The sequence below is a fragment of the Triticum dicoccoides genome, chromosome 5B, assembly GCF_002162155.2.
Source record: "Triticum dicoccoides isolate Atlit2015 ecotype Zavitan chromosome 5B, WEW_v2.0, whole genome shotgun sequence".
NCBI lineage: Eukaryota > Viridiplantae > Streptophyta > Magnoliopsida > Poales > Poaceae > Triticum > Triticum dicoccoides.
Genome location: NC_041389.1, coordinates 516,600,567 through 516,622,167, shown reverse-complemented (window position 1 = coordinate 516,622,167; position 21,601 = coordinate 516,600,567).

Sequence of the window (21,601 nt, the reverse complement as noted above, 5' to 3'; positions counted from 1 at the left end):
AGAAGGTGAGGTTTGGATTTGAGGATCCCCGTCCCTTCAAATAGACGGTTTGCTTGCAGGGCTGGGGTGGCAACTGCAAAAATGCCTCGGCTCCTCGTATTCGCTCGACACGTGGAAATGACCATTATTGAAGCACAGAAGCCGAGGAGTACAACATTGATGGGAAGCCGGACACGATTTAAGTGTTCGATAATTACTTTGGAGTATTCGGAGATGGAACCCGCCTTGCAATGCCGAAGACAAACTACGCGCCGGGCTCAACATCATTGAAGCCTGGTTCAGGGGCTACTGAGGGAGTCCTGGGTTAGGGGGTATCCGGACAGCCGGACTATACACTTTGTCCGGATCATTGGAGCGTGAAGATACAAGACTCAAGACTTCGTCCCGTGTCCGGATGGGACTATCATTTGCGTGGAAGACAAGCTTGGCGATCCGGATGATAGATTCCCTTCTTTGTAAGCGACTTTGTGTAAACCCTAGCCCCCTCTGGTGTCTATATAAACCGGAGGGTTTAGTCCTTAGAAGACAGAATCATAATCATCATAGGCTAGCTCCTAGGGTTTAGCCTCTACAATCTCGTGGTAGTTCAACTCTTGTACTACTCATATCATCAATATCAATCAAGCAATAAGTATGGTTTTACCTCCATCGAGAGGGCCCGAACCTGGGTAAATCATTGTGTCCCTTGCCTCCTGGTACCATTAGCCTTAGACGCACAGATCGGGACCCCCTACCCAAGATCCGTTGGTTTTGACACCGACAACACCCGCTCGATGTTTTTGCTCCACCACACTCGATCCTTCTGTTATTGATGTGTCGCGGGAGCCTCTATGGAGGCGGTGGCCGACGAATATGAAATTTGATGTATGACTGTAATAGAATCATTGTCGATTAGAGCTTTTTGTGTTTCTTGAAATTAAATGGTTTTGCCATAGAATATGAAATTTGAGTATGATGGTTGTTGAACTGAGAATAATCTGGCGAGCAATAATAAAATGAAGAATAGCTTCTTAGCCATTCCTCACGGTGGTGGCGGTGCTAACAACATCATGAAGCAGCAGGTGGAGATGGCAGCGACCGCAATATCTTTGAGAGTGGTAGGTCATGACCCACAAGTATAGGGGATCAATCTTAGTCCTTTCGATAAGTAAGAGTGTCGAACCCATTGAGGAGTAGAAGGTAATGACAAGTGGTTTTTAGCAAGGTAATGTCTGCAAGCACTGAAATTGTCGGTAACAGATAGTTTGATAGCAAGATAATTTGTAACAAGCACGTAACGGTAACAGTAACAAAAGTGCAGCAAGGTAGACCAATCCTTTTGAGGCAAAGCAGAGGCCAAAACATTCTCTTATAATAAGCAAAGCATTCTTGAGGGTACACGAGAATTTCCTCTAGTCACTTTCATCATGTTCGTTTGATTCGTGTTCGCTACTTTGATAATTTGATATGTGGGTGGACCGGTGCTTAGGCGCTGTTCTTACTTGAACAAACCTCCTACTTATAATTAACCCCCTCGCAAGCATCCGCAACTACGAAAAAATATTATGATAAAATCTAACCACAACATTAAACTTTTAGATCCAAATCGTTTCCTTAATAAGTAGCGCATAAACTAGGGTTTAAGCTTCTATCACTCTAGCAACCCATCATCTAACAACTACTCCACAATGCATTCCCTTAGGCCCAAATATGGCGAGGTGCCATGTAGTCGACGTTCACATGACACCACTAAGGGAATCACAACATACATATCATCAAAATATCGAACACATATCAAGTTCACATGATTACTTGCAACATGACTTCTCACGTGACCTCAAGAACAAAATTAACTACTCACAAATGATAATCATGCTCAAAATCAGAGGGATGTTAAATAGCATGAAGGATCTGAACATATAATCTTCCACCAAATAAACCATGTAGTAATCAACTACAAGATGTAATCAACACTACTAGTCACCCACAAGTACCAATTTGAGGTTTCAGTACAAAGATTGAACACAAGAGATGAACTAGGGTTTGAGAGGAGATGGTGTTGTTGAAGATGTTGATGGAGATGGCCCTCCCAAAGATGAGAGGGTTGTTGGTGATGACGATGGCTTTGATTTCCCCCTCCGGGATGGAAGTTTCCTCGGCAGAATCGATCCGCCGGAGGGCGAAAGTGCTCCTGCCCAAGTTCCGCCTGGAGATGGTAGCGCTTCGTCCCAAAAGTCCTCCCCTGATTTTTCTAGGTCCAAATGACCTATATACCAGAAGATGGGCTCCAGAGGTGGGCCATGCTGGGCACAACCCACCAGGGCGTCCCTGGGGCCCTGGCGCGTCCTGGTGTCTTGTGCTCACCAGGTGGCCCCCCTCTAGTAGTTATTTTCTCCAATAATTCTTAAATATTCCAAAATAATTCCCCGTGAAGTTTCATCTCATTTGGAGATGTGCAGAATAGGCAACTCTGATGTAGCTTTTTCAGGTCCAAAATTCCAGATGCCGACAAGCCTCTTTGTGTAAACCTTGCATATTATGAAGAAAAGGCATTAGAAATACTCCAATAAGCATTATTATGCATAAAAACATTATAAATAACAGTTGGAAATCATGATGCAAAATGGACGTATCAACTCCCCCAAGCTTAGACCTCGCATGTCCTCAAGTGAAAAACCGATATCGAAAAACATGTCCACATGCTTAGAGAGAGAGGTGTCGATAAAAACAAAATACGGACATAGAAGCGTCATGATTATTATTATAACAACCAAGAACTTTAACATAAAACTTTATCACACAACGTTTATCATATAACTTCTCATGAACAAGTAACAATTCATCACAGCATTGAAGTATAAAGTATAAACTCTATTGAAAACCAACAAACTATGTTCTCACTCAACTTTGCAACTACAATTCATCATATTTTCTGGAAGGGTCACTTATCGGAGCCTTTTGGCAAGTCCACATACTCAACCATCATTTAATCTTCTATGATTGCTAGCACTCAAAGCACACCCATGATCAAAAAGTTTTAACCGGACACATACAAAGATAGGGGCTTATAGTTTCGCCTCCCAACATATTCACCTCAAGGGTGATGTCAACAATAATAATTCATGCTCAATCATATCCAACTGGATATATGTTCTTAGATCTTTCCTCACCATATGATGCTTGCCAAAAGAGAAAATAAAAAGGAAAGGGGAAGAATACTTTGACTCTTGCATAAAAGTAAATACATAAAAGTAAAAGATAGGCCCTTCTCAGGGGGAAGCAGAAGTTGCCATGCGCTTTTTGTTTGTATGCCAATTCCCTTATTGCAAAAGAATGTCACCTTATATTGCCTCTTATGATAGCAACCTTTATTATGCAGTCTGTCACTTTTACTACTTTGCCATCACAAGTTCGTACAACACTCTTTTTTCTCTTACACTAAATGATCCAACACATGTAGAAGCAACTTGTGTTGCCTTATTGCACCGAGGATGACTACTTGAAGGATCTTACTCAATTCATAGGTAGGTATGGTGGACTCTCAAGGCATGAATTTGGACTCAAGGTTTTTGGATGCACAAGTAGTATCTCTACTTAGTGCGAAGTTTTTGGCTAGCAAAGATATTGAGCAAGCACCACATGTTGAAGGATCTATAACAATATAACTTCTATGTGGATATGAACAAGCATAACTCATTACATTGTCTTCCTTGTCCAACGTCAACAATTTTGACATATAACATTTAATGGGGGCTCAGAATCATAAAAGATGTTCAAGATATTATATATATTTCCATGTGAATCTTCTCTTCCCTTATTAAATCTTTCATGAGTTGCATCATTGACCAATGCTATGTTTGTCAACCTCCAATAAATTTTACCACTTATACTTTTCCATGTGATGTCATTACTTACCATAAGATTAGCATATGATATTTTTCATTTATTTCTTTTTATTTGATTGCAACAAAGAAGTAAAGAAGCGAAACCTCAAACTAAATTGTATTATATATCTCGCACACGATTCCAAAGATAGATAAATTACTAAGCAAGCACTCGAAAACTGATCGAACTAAACTTTTATTCAACTGAACCAAAGGATAACTAAAGATAGAACTAAAATATATAAAGTCAAAGATAGTGGTGGTGATACAATACCAGGGCACCTCCCCCAAGCTTGGCACAAGCCAAGGGGAGCGCCCATACCATGAGGTAGTAGCAAGCTTGTCCTCCGGCTTCCATGGTAACGGTTCTCCATCATAGGAGGATGCATGAGCATCACGAGTCCTGCAACTGGCAACTAAACTCATACCTTTAAATCTCACCTCATATTCAAAGACTTGATTTTGGAGATTATAGATTTGGATTTGCAGAAAATTAATCTGCTTGTTGAAGGTGAAAATGTTGTCCTTCATGGACCAGCCTGTCGGCGTTCTGGGAATGGGCGTCCCCAGACTTGCCTGCCTGTGGCCAGCGGCGTGGCTCAAAGGGGGCCCAACACAGCCCATCTTCATCAACACAAGCTCAAGACCCTCGCGAGGGGCCAAGCCTCACGGGGCGGACGACGAGGAGCTTCTTCAGGCACGGCCTCATCAGGCTGGCTCGCGAGGAGGCGGAGAGTTCAAGGTGGGGTACCTCACGAGGTGCCCATGACGCAAGCCATGATGACCAAGGGCGCCAGTCGGGCGCCAGCCTGCGCAGTGTCCTCCTTTCCTCTTTGGTGCAAAGGGAGCAAGCGCAGGCGAGAGCATGAAGCAAAGGCGTCCATTTCGGTGCAACAAGACCAAGACCAGTCCAAAGGCAGGATGGAGGTCACCGTGGAGCCCAAGCCGGCGTCACCACCAGAGCCTTTGCCAGGCGAGGACCAACTTTAGTCAGGATAAGTGTACCCGCCGTTCCTCTTCAAAATGGCCAATTTTTGGCGCCCTTCCCGCTCAATATTTGGGAAGAGGCCGAGGGCCTTTGCCTATAAATAGGACTAGCCACCCCCATGGTGGGGAGATCAAAGGATCGGGTAGCTGGCATACATCTAGAATAGAAAGAGAGAGAGATAGGGCGACTGGACTCCTCCTAGTAGTTCATCGCACCAGCCAAGAACAGACCCTCGCGAGGTTGTTCTTCCTTGTATGGTTCATCATCAGCCCAAGAGGCAATCCACCACACCACACACTGGAGTAGGGTATTACACCACAATGGTGGCCCGAACCAGTATAAACCTTGTGTCTCTTGTGTTGATCCTTTGGTAGTTTAGATCCTAGCGATTCGATGAGGAGTAGGTAGGCAGAGGGCGTAATCTCCGCGCGCACCCCAGTGTTCGAACCTCAAGGGTCTGCCGGAACCCAAAATCCGACATTTGGCGCGCCGGGTAGGGGTGCGCCGGAATTCGCCTCGCGTCGCCCTGTTCTTCTCCGACCATCGCATCCATGTCAGATGCTCGTCGAGCCTGCGCCGAGCGCCACGCCGCCCTCGCTTCCCGGGTCGCCCAGACGGCCCCCATCGGCGGGTGCCCCCATCGTTCCCTGTCACCTACCGTCAACGCCGCCACCGGCCCGGCGGGGAACAAGCAGCAAGCATCGTCCCAGCACCCATCCATGAGGCGAGACGGCCGCACTGCTACACCCTCGCTCACCCCCGCTGGTTCTTTGTCTCGCACGCCTCACGCGGCCATGGAGGCCCGAGCTGTGCTCATCGCGGCAAACAAGCTCCTGCGCTACCGTCCAATCGACGACGTCTACGAGGAGTGGCTCGACCGAGTCACCGAGCTCGTCCGCGCCACTGGTGGCTCCCCCGCGCCGTCCTTCTCGCTGCACCGCGCCCCGCCCTGCGTGGGCAATGAAGCTCCCGGGGCGCCTCAGCTGCCTCCCCATCGAGAAAGCGCCCAGGCTCCAAGGCGCGCAGCCCCTGAGCGGAACCCGCCCCGTCAGGCACCAGCGCGGCAGGAGTAGAGTTGCCAAGAAGTCCCATGCCCTCGAGAAGCTGCTCGAGCACTCCCTGCTCCGGTACGTCAAGACCCCGCGGTGCTCCCAGTTGCAGCGCATGGGGACCCACAGGACCAAGCTCTTCGTTGCCCAAGGCCTCCTATGGCCACAGCGGGCTGCCGCGCCTTCACCCCCGAGCTGCGCAGTGTCGCGTGGCCCGGCAAGTTCAAGCCGGACCTGCCTCCCCGCTACGATAGCACGGCTGACCCCGTAGAGTTCCTCCAACTCTACAAGCTGGGCATTGAAGCCGCCAACGGAGATGAGAAGGTCATGGCGAACTGGTTTCCCATGGCGCTCAAGGACGGGGCTCGCACCTGGCTCCTGAATCTGGCACCTGGCACGATCTCCTCCTGGGGCGAGATGCGCACCCGCTTCATCGCCAACTTCCAGGGTACTCGCGACCGGCCACCCACAGTGAGTGACGTGCGCCGCATCAAGCAGCAGCCAGGGGAAACCCTGTAGAAGTACATGCAGCGCTTCAACAACGCGCGCCTCAAGATCCCCAAGGTGACCAACGAGGCCATCATCTCAGCCTTCTCCAACGGCGTGCGCAACGTCAAGATGAAGGAGGAGCTGGCGATGCATGAAGACCTGTGCACCTCCTTGGAGCTGTTCAACTTGGCGACCAAGTGCGCCAGTGCTGAGGAGGGGCGCCTCTCCCTCCTCGAGCTGTCTGCCGCAGACCCAGAAGAGAAGAAGCCCAAGGCCAAGGACGTGAAGCGCAAGGGGGCTGCCGTGCTCGCGGCAGAGCCAGACACCAAGCGAGGCAGAGATCAGCCCAAACCCTCCAAGGGCAGTCGGTACTGCGTGTACCACGACCTCCACACCCATAACACCAATGAATGCCAAGAGCTCCGGGCCGTGCGTGAAGGAAGGTCGGCCGACGTCCCGACCGCAACGATCGGGGTTACGGACGGGGAGGAGGAAGGAACGCAGGACACTGGGAAGACCGCGGCCCACGCCAGGGGTGGCGCGACCAACCTCGCGAGGATCGCTGGCAGGACCCGCCTCGCGAGGGAGGCTGGAGGGATCAGCCTCGCGAGGGCCGCCCGCAAGGGAACGCAGGCCTCCCTCCGCTGCCACCGCAGCCAAGAAGAAACGAGGCCCGTCATCAGGACGAGGGGGCTGGGGTCTTCCAGGAGCCACGCGCGATCGCCTGCATCCTGGGCGCAGCTCAAGCCCCAGCCTCTCAGCGCATCTTCAAGCAGTTCGCCCGTGAAGTAAATGCAGTCCTTCCCTGGCTCGAGGCCACACGCCCTCTCAGGTGGTCGGCATGCGCCATCACGTTCAGCTCTGCGGATCGGCTCAAGTGCGCCGCTACAGCTAGAGTTCTCCCGATGCTTTGTTCCCCAATCATCAGCAACGTGCTAGTCACCATGACCCTCATCGATGACGGGGCAGGACTCAACGTCCTGTCTGTGGAAACGTTCAACAATCTCCAAGTGCCCTACAATCAGCTTCAGCCAACCAAGCCTTTCTCCAAAGTCACCAACGGCTCCACGGTCCCGGTCGGGCAGGTTCACCTCCCTGTCACCTTCGGGGCACGCGACAACTACCGCACCGAGCTCATTGACTTCGACGTCGCCCACATTCGCCTGCCGTACAATGCAATCCTCGGGTACCCAGCGCTGGCCAAGTTCATGGCCGTAACCCACCACGGCTACAACGTCCTCAAGATGCCAGGAAGTGGCGGAGTCATCACGGTGCCCTGCGAAGAGAGAGACGCATTGTGCTCCCTGGAGCGAGCCTTTCAGGCCGCGTCACTAGAAGACCCGGACCACGGAAGCAGGAGGCTTCCCAAGGCCGCCCCCAAGAAGAAGAAGACATCGTCCAGCCCGGCCACTCAGGAGGCAGGCCCCTCAGGGCCCGCGCCTGCTCAGGGGGAGCCTCCTTCTATCGCATAGGGAGGCGCGCCCGGCGCCCCCCTCAGGCAGGGCTTGGGGGCTCTCCCCTGGAGGGCCGCCGACCACGCCAAGGTCACGAGGGAGGCGCTAGGGCACCACGTGGAGGCGTGTTTTGAAGCACGTTTCCCTCAAGAAGGAGCAAGGCAAGGAGGGCCAAACCCTCAGGAGTTCGTCAGCAAGGCCATTCAGGAGCTACAGGAGTCAAGAGTCATGAGAGGCGGCCGCCGCCTACCCACTGTGGCCCCCCATCCAGGCGAGGATGGTGGGCTACGCGTCTGCATTGACATACCAGGGCTCAACCAAGCCGCGTCTCAGGAGCGCCTCTGGCCTTCGCAAGTGGGACGCTGCGAGGGTCCGCCCCACAGCTACGTTCGCATGCCTTATGGCTTGCCGAACGCGGCCGCCGCGTACCAGCGCCTCATGAGGGCCATCCTCGGAGCTCGAGAGGTCAGACGCGCCACAGCCCTGGTGGAGATGGAGATGGTCCGTGAGGAGCCACCAGCGCCTCCGGAGCCTCCCGAGGCCCTAGGGCCTGGGGGCTCGTGAGGATCGACTCCCGCAGCCCACCGAGTGTCACATTCCTAGCTGCTGGTAGTGCTCTAGGCTAGCTTCATGTGTGCATCATGTCTATATTTTTGAAACATGAATTGAGGAATTTTGGAAGCCTCAAAAACTTAAATAAAAGAAGGGCAAAAACCCTAAAATCTCATTCATTGTTCCAAAATGCTCTTCTTAGATGTTTAATATTTTTGGCAAGGGTTTTGATCCAAACCAAAAATATTGAACATTTTTAAGGATTTACTTTTGGGACTTTGAATTTAAATCATTAGCTATTTGAATTTGAATTATATTCATATAACTAGAATATAATTTCAAATACCCCTGAAATATTTTATGAGCTTTTGGAAAAGTCCATCTAGCAAAATAAAAATATTCAGAGGAGCTTTTGGCATTGTTTGAATTATTTTAAATTCAAAACAGTGGCAAAAGATTAAATAAAAAAAACAGAACAGAAACTTACCTGGACTTACCTGGCGCTCACCGAAGCCCACCTGGACGGCCCAACACTTCCGGCCCAGCCCATCTCCACTCCTCCCCTGTCGTCTTCCTCCCCCTCGCCCCGAAGCTGCTCGGTGGCGAGTGCCGACGCCGCCCCGGGCCACCTCCTGCTTGCCGCTTCGCCCTGGCCTCTTCGGGTGACGCCACGCAGCCCCCTCGCTCCTCTCTCTCACTCTCTCCCGACCCTTGCTCCCTTCTCTGCTCTCCCCCTCTCGTGCCCGAGCGCGCTCGTCGCCGCCGTCCATCGCCACCACGGCCACCGGGCCTCCCTCGCTTCCCCGACTAGCCCAGAGGCTCCGCCTCGACCCCCTCTTCCTCTCCACCGAGCCACGAGGTCCCGGACGCGCTGCAACACCGCCACCATCGCCGTTCCCGTCGCCGGCCACCGAAGCTCACCGCCGTCGATTCGCGACGTCTGGCGCGTCCCCGAGCCCACTGAGCCAACCTGCTGCCTCCCTGTGAGCTTGCCGTCGTTTCCCCTCACCTCTCTCTCTCGCGCGCGCCCTGTAGCCGCCGCCCCACGAGCACCCGAAGCCGCCGTCCGCCATGGCCGGTGAGGTTCGTGCTCCCGAGCTCCTCCACCTGCGCTCGTTGCCCCCGAGTGCTCCTAACGACCCCAGTAACCCGTAGAGGCCCTCAGCTGATCTCGCCGTGCCGTGTAACACCGAACCCGAGCACGCCCGAGCTCCGGCCGCCGCTGCCGAGCTCGAGGCCATCGTCTCCGGCCGCCCTAGCTGCTGCTGCTTGCTGAAATGGGCGCGGGTGAGCTCCAGCTCTCCGTAGCCGCTCTCCTCCGTCCATTTGGACGCCGGAGGAGCGAGCCCGAGCCCTCCGCCGCGCCTGTTGCCACCGGCGACGAACCGCGGGCGGGTTAGGCCCTGTTGACCAGGGGTTTGACCTCTCCTGGGTTGATGACAGGTGGGGCCAGCCCCCTGTTAATTAGTTTAGTTTTTTCTAACTTTTTTAACCACTATTTCACTGACAGGTGGGCCCAGAGCCCTGCTAATTTTAGCTTAGTACTGATTAACTTTTAGCTAACCCACTAAGTCACTGACGTGTGGACCCGCCCCTATTAGTTATTAGTTAGGATTAGTTAGTGCTAATTAACCTAGATTAGTACTTAACCTAACACTAACTAATTCGGTTAGCTAGTAGTGTCACTGACCAGTGGACCCCACTGGTCAGGTTTGACCTGGGGCGCCCAGTTGACCTGCTGACATCAGCATGACCTAGTGCTGACGCAATAAATCATTTTCTGGATTTATTTTAATTCAGAAAATTCCAGGAAATGATTTAAACTTCAAAAATTCATAGAAATTCAACCGTAGCTCAGAATGAAATAATTTATATATGAAAAATTATCAGAAAAATTCAAGGAATCCATCTGTACCATTTTCATGCATGTTTGAACAATGTTTGTCCTCTGTTTTGGACAAAACAAATAAATGGCATTTAAACTCTCACATATGGAGTTTGAATTTGAACCTAGTGTTCAAACCAACTTCATTTAACCTGTTGCTAGATGCATTAGCCCAAAACACATTCATATTGCCATGTCATTATCATGCATCATATTGTTGCATCGCATTGATTGTGTTCTTCCTTGTTTGCCGGTAATTGTCCCCTCTCGATAGATGTGTACCGGCGATGTGATCGATGACACCGATGAAGAGCTATATTATCTTCAGAAGTGCCAGGCAAGCAAAAACCCCTTGTTCATTCCGATACAATCCTACTCTCTCGCCCTGCTCTCTTTTAATGCATTAGGACAACACCGATTCATCTGTTATTTGCTGCGGTAGCTGAACCCCTTTATCCTTTGCATGACCTGTCATTGCCACAGTAAATAGATGAAACCCACTAGCATGAGTAGGAGTTGTTTGAGCCCTGATGTGCCTACTCATTCATGCTTGTTTGTCATGCCTGCTACTGCTTAGAGTTGAGTCAGGTCTGATTCATCGGGGATGAATCAGAGGCGTGTGAACATGTCCTACTGTTGAGAGCTAAGTGTGTGAACACGATTTGGTAAAGGTAGCGGTGAGAGGCCATGTAGGAGTACATGGTGGGTTGTCTCATTGCGGCCGTCCTCAGGAACTGAGTTCTGTGTTTGTGATCCATGACCAGCTACTACCACACATTGGAATGCTTAAGTGCCCCTCTCGGCTTCTTAATCACCCTTGTTCTCTGTCCAGGAGTTGCAACTAGTTTCTGGTGTTTGTAGGTAGTGTTAGTAGTCTACCAAGTGGCACCCGGTACAGGTGGGCTTGGGACAGACTAGGCACAGTGGCCCGGTGTACCAAGTGGCACCCGGATGGTGGACTTGGGAACCCTGCACACATCGTTTGGGGCCGTGAGCGACACCCCGGCCGGATCTCCTTGCGGATGGAACCCGAATAGGCGATAAACCTGGACAAGAGACTTGAGTGTTTAGGTAGGCCGTGGCCGACTCCCTCGCCCGGCTTCCGCTTGAAGGTTGCCGAGATACATGATGTGTACAGGGCGATAAGTGGCGAGAGCGTGTGTGAAGAGGTACACCCCTGCAGGGTTAACATCATCTATTCGAATAGCCGGATTCCTCGGATATGGAAACTTGGACCCCTTGCATAGTTCATAGACAAGTGAAAGTGGATACTCTAAAATACACAAGATAAGCGTGAGTGCTATGGATGGCGTTCTCGTAGGGAGACGGGAGTGGATCCATAGTCGTGTATTGATATGGTGAATATGTGGACTCGTGTGCGCCACCTCAAAAGAGTTACTTGCAGTCGTAGTTCAGGATAGCCACCGAGTCAAAGCTGGCTTGCTGCAGTTAAACCCTACCACCCCCTTGTTGATAATGATGCATATGTAGATAGGTCTGATGTAAGTCTTGCTGGGTACATTTGTACTCACGTTTGCCTACTTTATGTTTTTGCAGAGAGACTTCAGTCTCACTAGTAGTTCCGCGTGGACTTCGACGTTTAGCTTGTTACCTCAGCTACGATCTTGTGCCCTCGGCAGGATCTGGTAGATAGTCAGGCTTCTCAGCCTTTTTCATTTATAGTTGTCTGTACTCAGACATGTTGAGCTTCCGCTTGTGCTTTGACTTGTATGCTCTGAATGTTGGGTCATGAGACCCCTGTTTGTAATATCTCGCTCCTCGGAGCCTATTGAATAAATACTTGAGTCGTAGAGTCATGTTGTGATGCCTTGTTGTATTTGCACATATCGAGCATATTGTGTGTATGATTGAAATGCTTGGTATGTGTGGGATCTGACTATCTAGTTGTTTATCCTTAGTAGCCTCTCTTACCGGGAAATGTCTCCTAGTGTTTCCACCGAGCCATGGTAGCTTGCTACTGCTCCGGAACACTTAGGCTGGCCGGCATGTGTCCTTCTTCGTTCCTGTGTCTGTCCCTTCGGGGAAATGTCACGCGATGAATACCGGAGTCCTGTTAGCCCGCTACAGCCCGGTTCACCGGAGTCCTGCTAGCCCAGTGCTACAGCCTGGATTCACTCGCTGATGACCGACACGTTCGATGCTGGGTCATGGATGCCTGTCCCTGTAAGTTTGTGCCACTTTGGGTTTACGACTAGCCATGTCAGCCCGGGCTCCTTATCATATGGATGCTAGCGACACTGTCATATACGTGTGCCAAAAGGCGCAAACGGTCCCGGGCAAAGGTAAGGCGACACCCGTGGGAATACCATGCGTGAGGCCGCAAAGTGATATGAGGTGTTACATGCTAGATCGATGTGGCATTGAGTCGGGGTCCTGACAGCGTTGGTATCAGAGCTTGACTGCCTGTAGGATTACCCAGCCAAACTGGTCGAAGTTGAGTCTAGAAATGCTTTAGTTATATAAGGGAATTGATTGTGGGATGGAACGTAAGGCTCTTTTTACTCCTTATACCTTATGCCCTTCTGATCTGAGTCATCTTATCTTTCCTACGGGGATTAAGAACTAGGCTATCTCTTCTTTCTATCAGGATCACGTGTTACTAATCCGTAGACTTATAAGATTATTGGACTTAAGCCTCGTCTCAGTTCCTATTACTTCCGTATGTTAATTGTTGATCTCGAAACCTTGATATTGTGCTTCTGCGTGGTTATGCCACCATTTTTGTGAATGTCTCAAATCTTTTCTGAGCATTTACAGTCGTTATGTTGTCCGAGTCATCCCAGGTTTCTGAACAGTCTGTTGCATTTGCAAAATCCTTTTCCTCTGGTTTCAATGTCTTTTTAGGCCAGGTTAATCACACAAATTGTTAAGTTGAGGTACTCTACTGTCTCGACCTTTATGTTGGAGTTATTATTATGACCCTAGGTGTCTCAGGGGATCATCTAGTAGTCTAGCCATGTTTTGTGTTCCCAGCGTGATGATTCTGGCCTTTATTCTCGAAAGCATCCCGTGATGCCACTTAGTAGTAGGTATTCTACTCCTTCGGTTTTGAACCCGAGATTCACCCTACTTACTTCATGTTGATAGTGTTTGCTAGTTCCCTTTTGGATACTAGTATTCTTTGCGATAGTCCTTGAAGTCTGTGGTATCTTCTTCTTCCAAATACCATGAACTACTTATGGCAGAAGTTCCTCGTTGAACTGAAATATCACAACAGGAGTGCTCTCGATGGGTTCTCCATACTATATTGTGGCTCTGCCAGTTCTACCTTTCTGCATGGGTTATCCGGAAGAAATATGTTGAATTTCGTTCGACATGCTAAACCATGCATCCACAACTCAGAAAAGTTATATGTTCCTTTGAGTTGCTCTCTTTAGTCGTATCCCGACCATCCTCTATCAATTGATAGTCAAGATTATGTGTGCATCGTTCATCGATACCTATTACTTTTGTGGTCCGTCAAGCCATCCTATTCCGGAATGACTAGGAGAAACAAACTCCAGTACCTCATCCATATCTAGGATTGGGTCAAAACAATTGTACTCCGCAGATCAAAATGCCAATCCAGCTTTTGCTCTGTTCTACCTTGGAGTATTACCGTCTTCTATATCGGGATTATTGTAGGAATTGCACACCATCCTATGAACTCTTGGTACAGTGATACTTCTTGCCATCATTGTTCATTCCTCGGTTCCTGTGTTATTGTAACCGGAATGCCGACAAGTGAATCGTGGTGTGTGAAATCAATACTGCTAGCAACTCCGTTGCTTGGTAGTTAAATGGACAACAACCTCATTCTTAGCGTGCTGAGTATTGAGTCATCATTCTAAGATTGATCGTGCTACCTAGTCCTTATTTCCTGGTGCACTCTTTGATTGATGAGTTAGGATTTTGTCAAGTCCTCGCTCATTTGATCATATCATCTTGCCCTGAAAAGCAAGATTGTTCTTGAGCTTAGTAACATATCGGTGGTTCGTGATTTTCCGTATATCTTCTCGGAAGTATTACCAGGTTGTCACCTGACCGCTATGTTGAGTTCGTGATCAAGTTGGTTTATTCCTGTAAACCACCCCTTCTCCAAGAATCCGTGTTGGATACCTCTGAGCTAGTTGGTTAAGCTAAACGACAACTTGGAGAGTTGGAAGATAAAAGCTTGTCCGACTCAGTTCATTCCAAAGGGATATCCTTGCGTGTGTGTGTTGAAGAAAGATGATATCTTCAATTATTGGTCCCTGTGATTAGTTGCTGGACCTATTGCCTTATCAATCCTTTGATTTGAGTGTGGGCTATCGTCAAATCAAATCAGTACCAACGATGCTCGTAATGTTGCCTTACTCGTGGTTGATCCCTCGAGCATACACAATTACATCTTTGGTCTGACCAATACTACCACCGTGTTCACATGATGGCGGAAGTCCAGTGATATGGAAATTCCGATGAGTTGTTGTTGAGCCCATCAGCAGCATTTTGTCTCCCCCATGATTCATGTTGAACATCAACCTAGTGTTGGAAACTTTGTAAGCAATGCCTTCGTGTTCCGTTCATGAAGCCTATGCTTGGATGAAAGAAGTGACTTCCTCTAATTCATGTGCATTTGGTGCAAGTTGCCGCCGTGGGTTTGAGAAAGGTTTGTTTTGTTTCCTCTGGAATCGTCCCAAGTCAGTCATGCATGTGCAAAGTATACTATGGTTTGGTAGATTAATTACCTCCACTCCATGTGTGTTCCCTAGCACCCCAAGCCAGTGACTGATTTGTTCTAGGAGAAGGAGTTCTTTTTAAGAGCTAACCCGGGCTTAATCAAGAACTTTGATATCCTCGATGATGGTTCCCAACCAGAACTCGGTAATGTTTTATTACAAGACTACCATGTGGTCATGCTTGTCTGGGACAACATGTTCACATGTTTGTAGCAGAACCAGCTCATGTTTTGGAGCTTGCTATCGCAGTTCGTCCCTCGAGAATCTCGCAACGTCATCTCGTCGATTTGTGTTGCAAACTTTCATTTTTCTTCTAGACTTGGTGAGTCTGGAATATCCTGACACCAACCAGATCTGAATCTCAGGCAGATATGATGGTTGGAACATTTCCCAAGAACTATAATATTGGTCCCTCGATAACCGGTAAGGTGGATGTCGTGGCCAACACACCCAGCCGGAAGAACCATTATTGTAGTATCTTGATTGAAGAAGTTGGCCACCTTCCCATAAGGATTTCGTAGGATTTACTCCCTAATTGTGCCTTATGATTTTTGTGTTCCGAAGTCCGACCTTTTACTTGATGTTCTAGTTATCAAACCATATTTATGAATGGGATACACTAGCACATCAAGGAGAACATTAGAGGCGGAGTGCTAAATTTCTCTCGGTCGATCATCCAGATTTTATTTCCTTGGCCCCGCCAAGGGTGAAATCTGAGAAAGTGTTATCTTCCTTTGCATCTGCATCATCCATCATTTTTCATCATGGTAGTAAGTTGTGTTGCCAGGATCCTTGACACGGATGTTGGAAAACCTTGATGGTTGTGGAAAGGCTCAAGTTCTTGAGAGCACGCACAAGCGCTACGTATTATCATCGGCACTAACTGGGATTCCTCTCAGTTTCCTCGGCAATGTATGACCTTTTCAAACAGGGAATCCACTCTCTATTGTTGGGTTCTTCCCCAGTTACCAGAATCATTCCCAGCATTTGCATTTTGTTCCCAGCTTGCACCGCCAATGTGCCATTCTACCATGGGTCTCTTCCATTTCCGGTGGTAAGCAAATTCATCCATTACGTTGTCTTCAACAAGGTAATCCACATCATCCAAGTCCGAGTATGCCATTCTATCGACCCCCTCCAAACGATCGCTCGAGAATTGCCTTAGGCTGATTTAAAGAGTTTCAATGATCTCTGAATCAAAGGTAATTCTTTTTGCCACTTAAGGGGATATTTCTACGAGTCACCTTTCCTAAGGTGCATCGTTATGGTATCATGGCAGCTCAACTCCTCGCTACGTTGACAACCGTTCACCACCCTTTTAAGCGTGGAATTGTTGCCTACCTAGTGAACCTTCGACACCTATTCCACTCCATTCACTTGGACGAATGTTTCGTGTCTCAGCTCGAGAGAGGTTGCTATGTCTCATTCCGTGAGTTAATCCTGAGTTGTTCGATCTTCGAGAAGATCGATCCTTCTAGAGTTTTCCTTTCCTCTTCTTGTCATGACTAGCTAGAGTTCTCAGAGCAAGACATCAAGACAATGATGGTGATCGAATAAACGTTCATTTGAAGTGCAACCTGGTTCGTGAAGATTGTGTTAGGTTGCGTTCCCGATCGTCTTACCCTACACTTGAATCTCGGGTCGAGATTCTTGTTTAGTGGGGGTGAGTTGTCACATTCCTAGCTGCTGGTAGTGCTCTAGGCTAGCTTCATGTGTGCATCATGTCTATATTTTTGAAACTTGAATTGAGGAATTTTGGAAGCCTCAAAAACTTAAATAAAAGAAGGGCAAAAACCCTAAAATCTCATTCATTGTTCCAAAATGCTCTTCTTAGATGTTTAATATTTTTGGCAAGGGTTTTGATCCAAACCAAAAATATTGAACATTTTTAAGGATTTACTTTTGGGACTTTGAATTTAAATCATTAGCTATTTGAATTTGAATTATATTCATATAACTAGAATATAATTTCAAATACGCCTGAAATATTTTATGAGCTTTTGGAAAAGTCCATCTAGCAAAATAAAAATATTCAGAGGAGCTTTTGGCATTGTTTGAATTATTTTAAATTCAAAACAGTGGCAAAAGATTAAATAAAAAAATAAAACAAACAGAACAGAAACTTACCTGGACTTACCTGGCGCTCACCAAAGCCCACCTGGACGGCCCAACACTTCCGGCCCAGCCCATCTCCACTCCTCCCCTGTCGTCTTCCTCCCCCTCGCCCCGAAGCTGCTCGGTGGCGAGCGCCGACGCCGCCCCGGGCCACCTCCTGCTTGCCGCTTTGCCCTGGCCTCTTCGGGTGACGCCACGCAGCCCCCTCGCTCCTCTCTCTCACTCTCTCCCGACCCCTGCTCCCTTCTCTGCTCTCCCCCTCTCGCGCCCGAGCACGCTCGTCGCCGCCGTCCACTGCCACCACGGCCACCGGGCCTCCCTCGCTTCCCCGACTAGCCCAGAGGCTCCGCCTCGACCCCCTCTTCCTCTCCACCGAGCCACGAGGTCCCGGATGCGCTGCAACGCCGCCACCATCACCGTTCCCATCGCCGGCCACCGAAGCTCACCGCCGTCGATTCGCGACGTCTGGCGCGTCCCCGAGCCCACTGAGCCACCCTGCTGCCTCCCTGTGAGCTTGCCGTCGTTTCCCCTCACCTCTCTCTCTCGCGCGCGCCCTGTAGCCGCCGCCCCACGAGCACCCGAAGCCGCCGTCCGCCATGGCCGGTGAACTTCGTGCTCCCGAGCTCCTCCACCTGCGCTCGTTGCCCCCGAGTGCTCCTGACGACCCCAGTAACCCGTAGAGGCCCTCAGCTGATCTCGCCGTGCCGTGTAACGCTGAACCCGAGCACGCCCGAGCTCCGGCCGCCGCTGCCGAGCTCAAGGCCATCGTCTCCGGCCGCCCTAGCTGCTGCTGCTTGCTGAAACGGGCGCTGGTGAGCTCCAGCTCTCCGTAGCCGCTCTCCTCCGTCCATTTGGACGTCGGAGGAGCGAGCCCGAGCCCTCCGCCGCGCCTGTTGCCACCGGCGACGAACCGCCGGCGGGTTAGGCCCTGTTGACCAGGGGTTTGACCTCCCCTGGGTCGATGACAGGTGGGGCCAGCCCCCTGTTAATTAGTTTAGTTTTTTCTAACTTTTTTAACCACTGTTTCACTGACAGGTGGGCCCAGAGCCCTGCTAATTTTAGCTTAGTACTGATTAACTTTTAGCTAACCCACTAAGTCACTGACGTGTGGACCCGCCCCTGTTAGTTATTAGTTAGGATTAGTTAGTGCTAATTAACCTAGATTAGTACTTAACCTAACACTAACTAATTCGGTTAGCTAGTAGTGTCACTGACCAGTGGACCCCACTGGTCAGGTTTGACCTGGGGCGCCCAGTTGACCTGCTGACATCAGCATGACCTAGTGCTGACGCAATAAATCATTTTCTGGATTTATTTTAATTCAGAAAATTCCAGAAAATGATTTAAACTTCAAAAATTCATAGAAATTCAACCGTAGCTCAGAATGAAATAATTTATATATGAAAAATTATCAGAAAAATTCAAGGAATCCATCTGTACCATTTTCATGCATGTTTGAACAATGTTTGTCCTCTGTTTTGGACAAAACAAATAAATGGCATTTAAACTCTCACATATGGAGTTTGAATTTGAACCTAGTGTTCAAACCAACTTCATTTAACCTGTTGCTAGATGCATTAGCCCAAAACACATTCATATTGCCATGTCATTATCATGCATCATATTGTTGCATCGCATTGATTGTGTTCTTCCTTGTTTGCCGGTAATTGTCCCCTCTCGATAGACGTGTACCGGCGATGTGATCGATGACACCGATGAAGAGCTATATTATCTTCAGAAGTGCCAGGCAAGCAAAAACCCCTTGTTCATTCCGATACAATCCTACTCTCTCGCCCTGCTCTCTTTTAATGCATTAGGACAACACCGATTCATCTGTTATTTGCTGCGGTAGCTGAACCCCTTTATCCTTTGCATGACCTGTCATTGCCACAGTAAATAGATGAAACCCACTAGCATGAGTAGGAGTTGTTTGAGCCCTGATGTGCCTACTCATTCATGCTTGTTTGTCATGCCTGCTACTGCTTAGAGTTGAGTCCGGTCTGATTCATCGGGGATGAATCAGAGGCGTGTGAACATGTCCTACTATTGAGAGCTAAGTGTGTGAACACGATTTGGTAAAGGTAGCGGTGAGAGGCCATGTAGGAGTACATGGTGGGTTGTCTCATTGCAGCCGTCCTCAGGAACTGAGTTCTGTGTTTGTGATCCATGACCAGCTACTACCACACATTGGAATGCTTAAGTGCCCCTCTCGGCTTCTTAATCACCCTTGTTCTCTGTCCAGGAGTTGCAACTAGTTTCTGGTGTTTGTAGGTAGTGTTAGTAGTCTACCAAGTGGCACCCGGTACAGGTGGGCTTGGGACAGACTAGGCACAGTGGCCCGGTGTACCAAGTGGCACCCGGATGGTGGACTTGGGAACCTTGCACACATTGTTTGGGGCCGTGAGCGACACCCCGGCCGGATCTCCTTGCGGATGGAACCCGAATAGGCGATAAACCTGGACAAGAGACTTGAGTGTTTAGGTAGGCCGTGGCCGACTCCCTCGCCCGGCTTCCGCTTGAAGGTTGCCGAGATACATGACGTGTACAGGGCGATAAGTGGCGAGAGCGTGTGTGAAGAGGTACACCCCTGCAGGGTTAACATCATCTATTCGAATAGCCGGATTCCTCGGATATGGAAACTTGGACCCCTTGCATAGTTCATAGACAAGTGAAAGTGGATACTCTAAAATACGCAAGATAAGCGTGAGTGCTATGGATGGCGTTCTCGTAGGGAAACGGGAGTGGATCCATAGTGGTGTATTGATATGGTGAATATGTGGACTCGTGTGCGCCACCTCAAAAGAGTTACTTGCAGTCGTAGTTCAGGATAGCCACCGAGTCAAAGCTGGCTTGCTGCAGTTAAACCCTACCACCCCCTTGTTGATAATGATGCATATGTAGATAGGTCTGATGTAAGTCTTGCTGGGTACATTTGTACTCATGTTTGCCTACTTTATGTTTTTGCAGAGAGACTTCAGTCTCACTAGTAGTTCCACGTGGACTTCGACGTTTAGCTTGTTACCTCAGCTACGATCTTGTGCCCTCGGCAGGATCTGGTAGATAGTCAGGCTTCTCAGCCTTTTTCATTTATAGTTGTCTGTACTCAGACATGTTGAGCTTCCGCTTGTGCTTTGACTTGTATGCTCTGAATGTTGGGTCATGAGACCCCTGTTTGTAATATCTCGCTCCTCGGAGCCTATTGAATAAATACTTGAGTTGTAGAGTCATGTTGTGATGCCTTGTTGTATTTGCACATATCGAGCATATTGTGTGTATGATTGAAATGCTTGGTATGTGTGGGATCTGACTATCTAGTTGTTTATCCTTAGTAGCCTCTCTTACCGGGAAATGTCTCCTAGTGTTTCCACCGAGCCATGGTAGCTTGCTACTGCTCCGGAACACTTAGGCTGGCCGGCATGTGTCCTTCTTCGTTCCTGTGTCTGTCCCTTCGGGGAAATGTCACGCGATGAATACCGCAGTCCTGTTAGCCCGCTACAGCCCGGTTCACCGGAGTCCTGCTAGCCCAGTGCTACAGCCTGGATTCACTCGCTGATGACCGACACGTTCGATGCTGGGTCATGGATGCCTGTCCCTGTAAGTTTGTGCCACTTTGGGTTTACGACTAGCCATGTCAGCCCGGGCTCCTTATCATATGGATGCTAGCGACACTGTCATATACATGTGCCAAAAGGCGCAAACGGTCCCGGGGAAAGGTAAGGCGACACCCGTGGGAATACCGTGCGTGAGGCCGCAAAGTGATATGAGGTGTTACATGCTAGATCGATGTGGCATTGAGTCGGGGTCCTGACACCGAGTCTGCTACATCAACACCCCTTCGTCTTCAGCATCATCAGGTGACATCTTTCAAGTTTCATTTCCAGCTGGGAGCGCCCTCAGGGCCGCATTATTCCCAGGCCGCGTGGGTCCGTCCCTGCAGCGTGTATCCCTTTTATTTCAAGTTCTTAGCTTACTCTGTTGGGGGCGCCCCTCGGGCTGCATTATCCCCAAGCCGCTCGGGTCAGACCCAGTGGCATGTATCCCTTTCGCATTTATCTTAGGGCCATGCTTTTGACCCATCATGCTTGTTATTTGGTGCCTGTTCACGGTACCTCTTCTTCTTGGATATCGAAAGCTTGCGCATTAAACGGGGGGGTGCCTGAGCATCGCGACTCAGGGCTCCTACCGGTTCTCTGGCCCTCACCCTCTGGTCTTGTCCACGGCATCGCGACCTGGCATACCAGCGATGGCTGAGACCAGCCCGAGAGCCGGGACCCGAGGACGTAGAGTTTCGACATCTAACCAAGCTTGCGCGTTAAAGGGGGGTGCCTGAGCATCGCGACTCAGGGCTCCTACCGGCTCTCCGGCCCTCACCCTCTGGTCTTGTCCACGACATCGTGACCTGGCATACCAGCGACGGCTGAGACCAGCCCGAGAGTCGGGACCCGAGGACGTAGAGTTTCGACATCTAACCAAGCTTGCGCGTTAAAG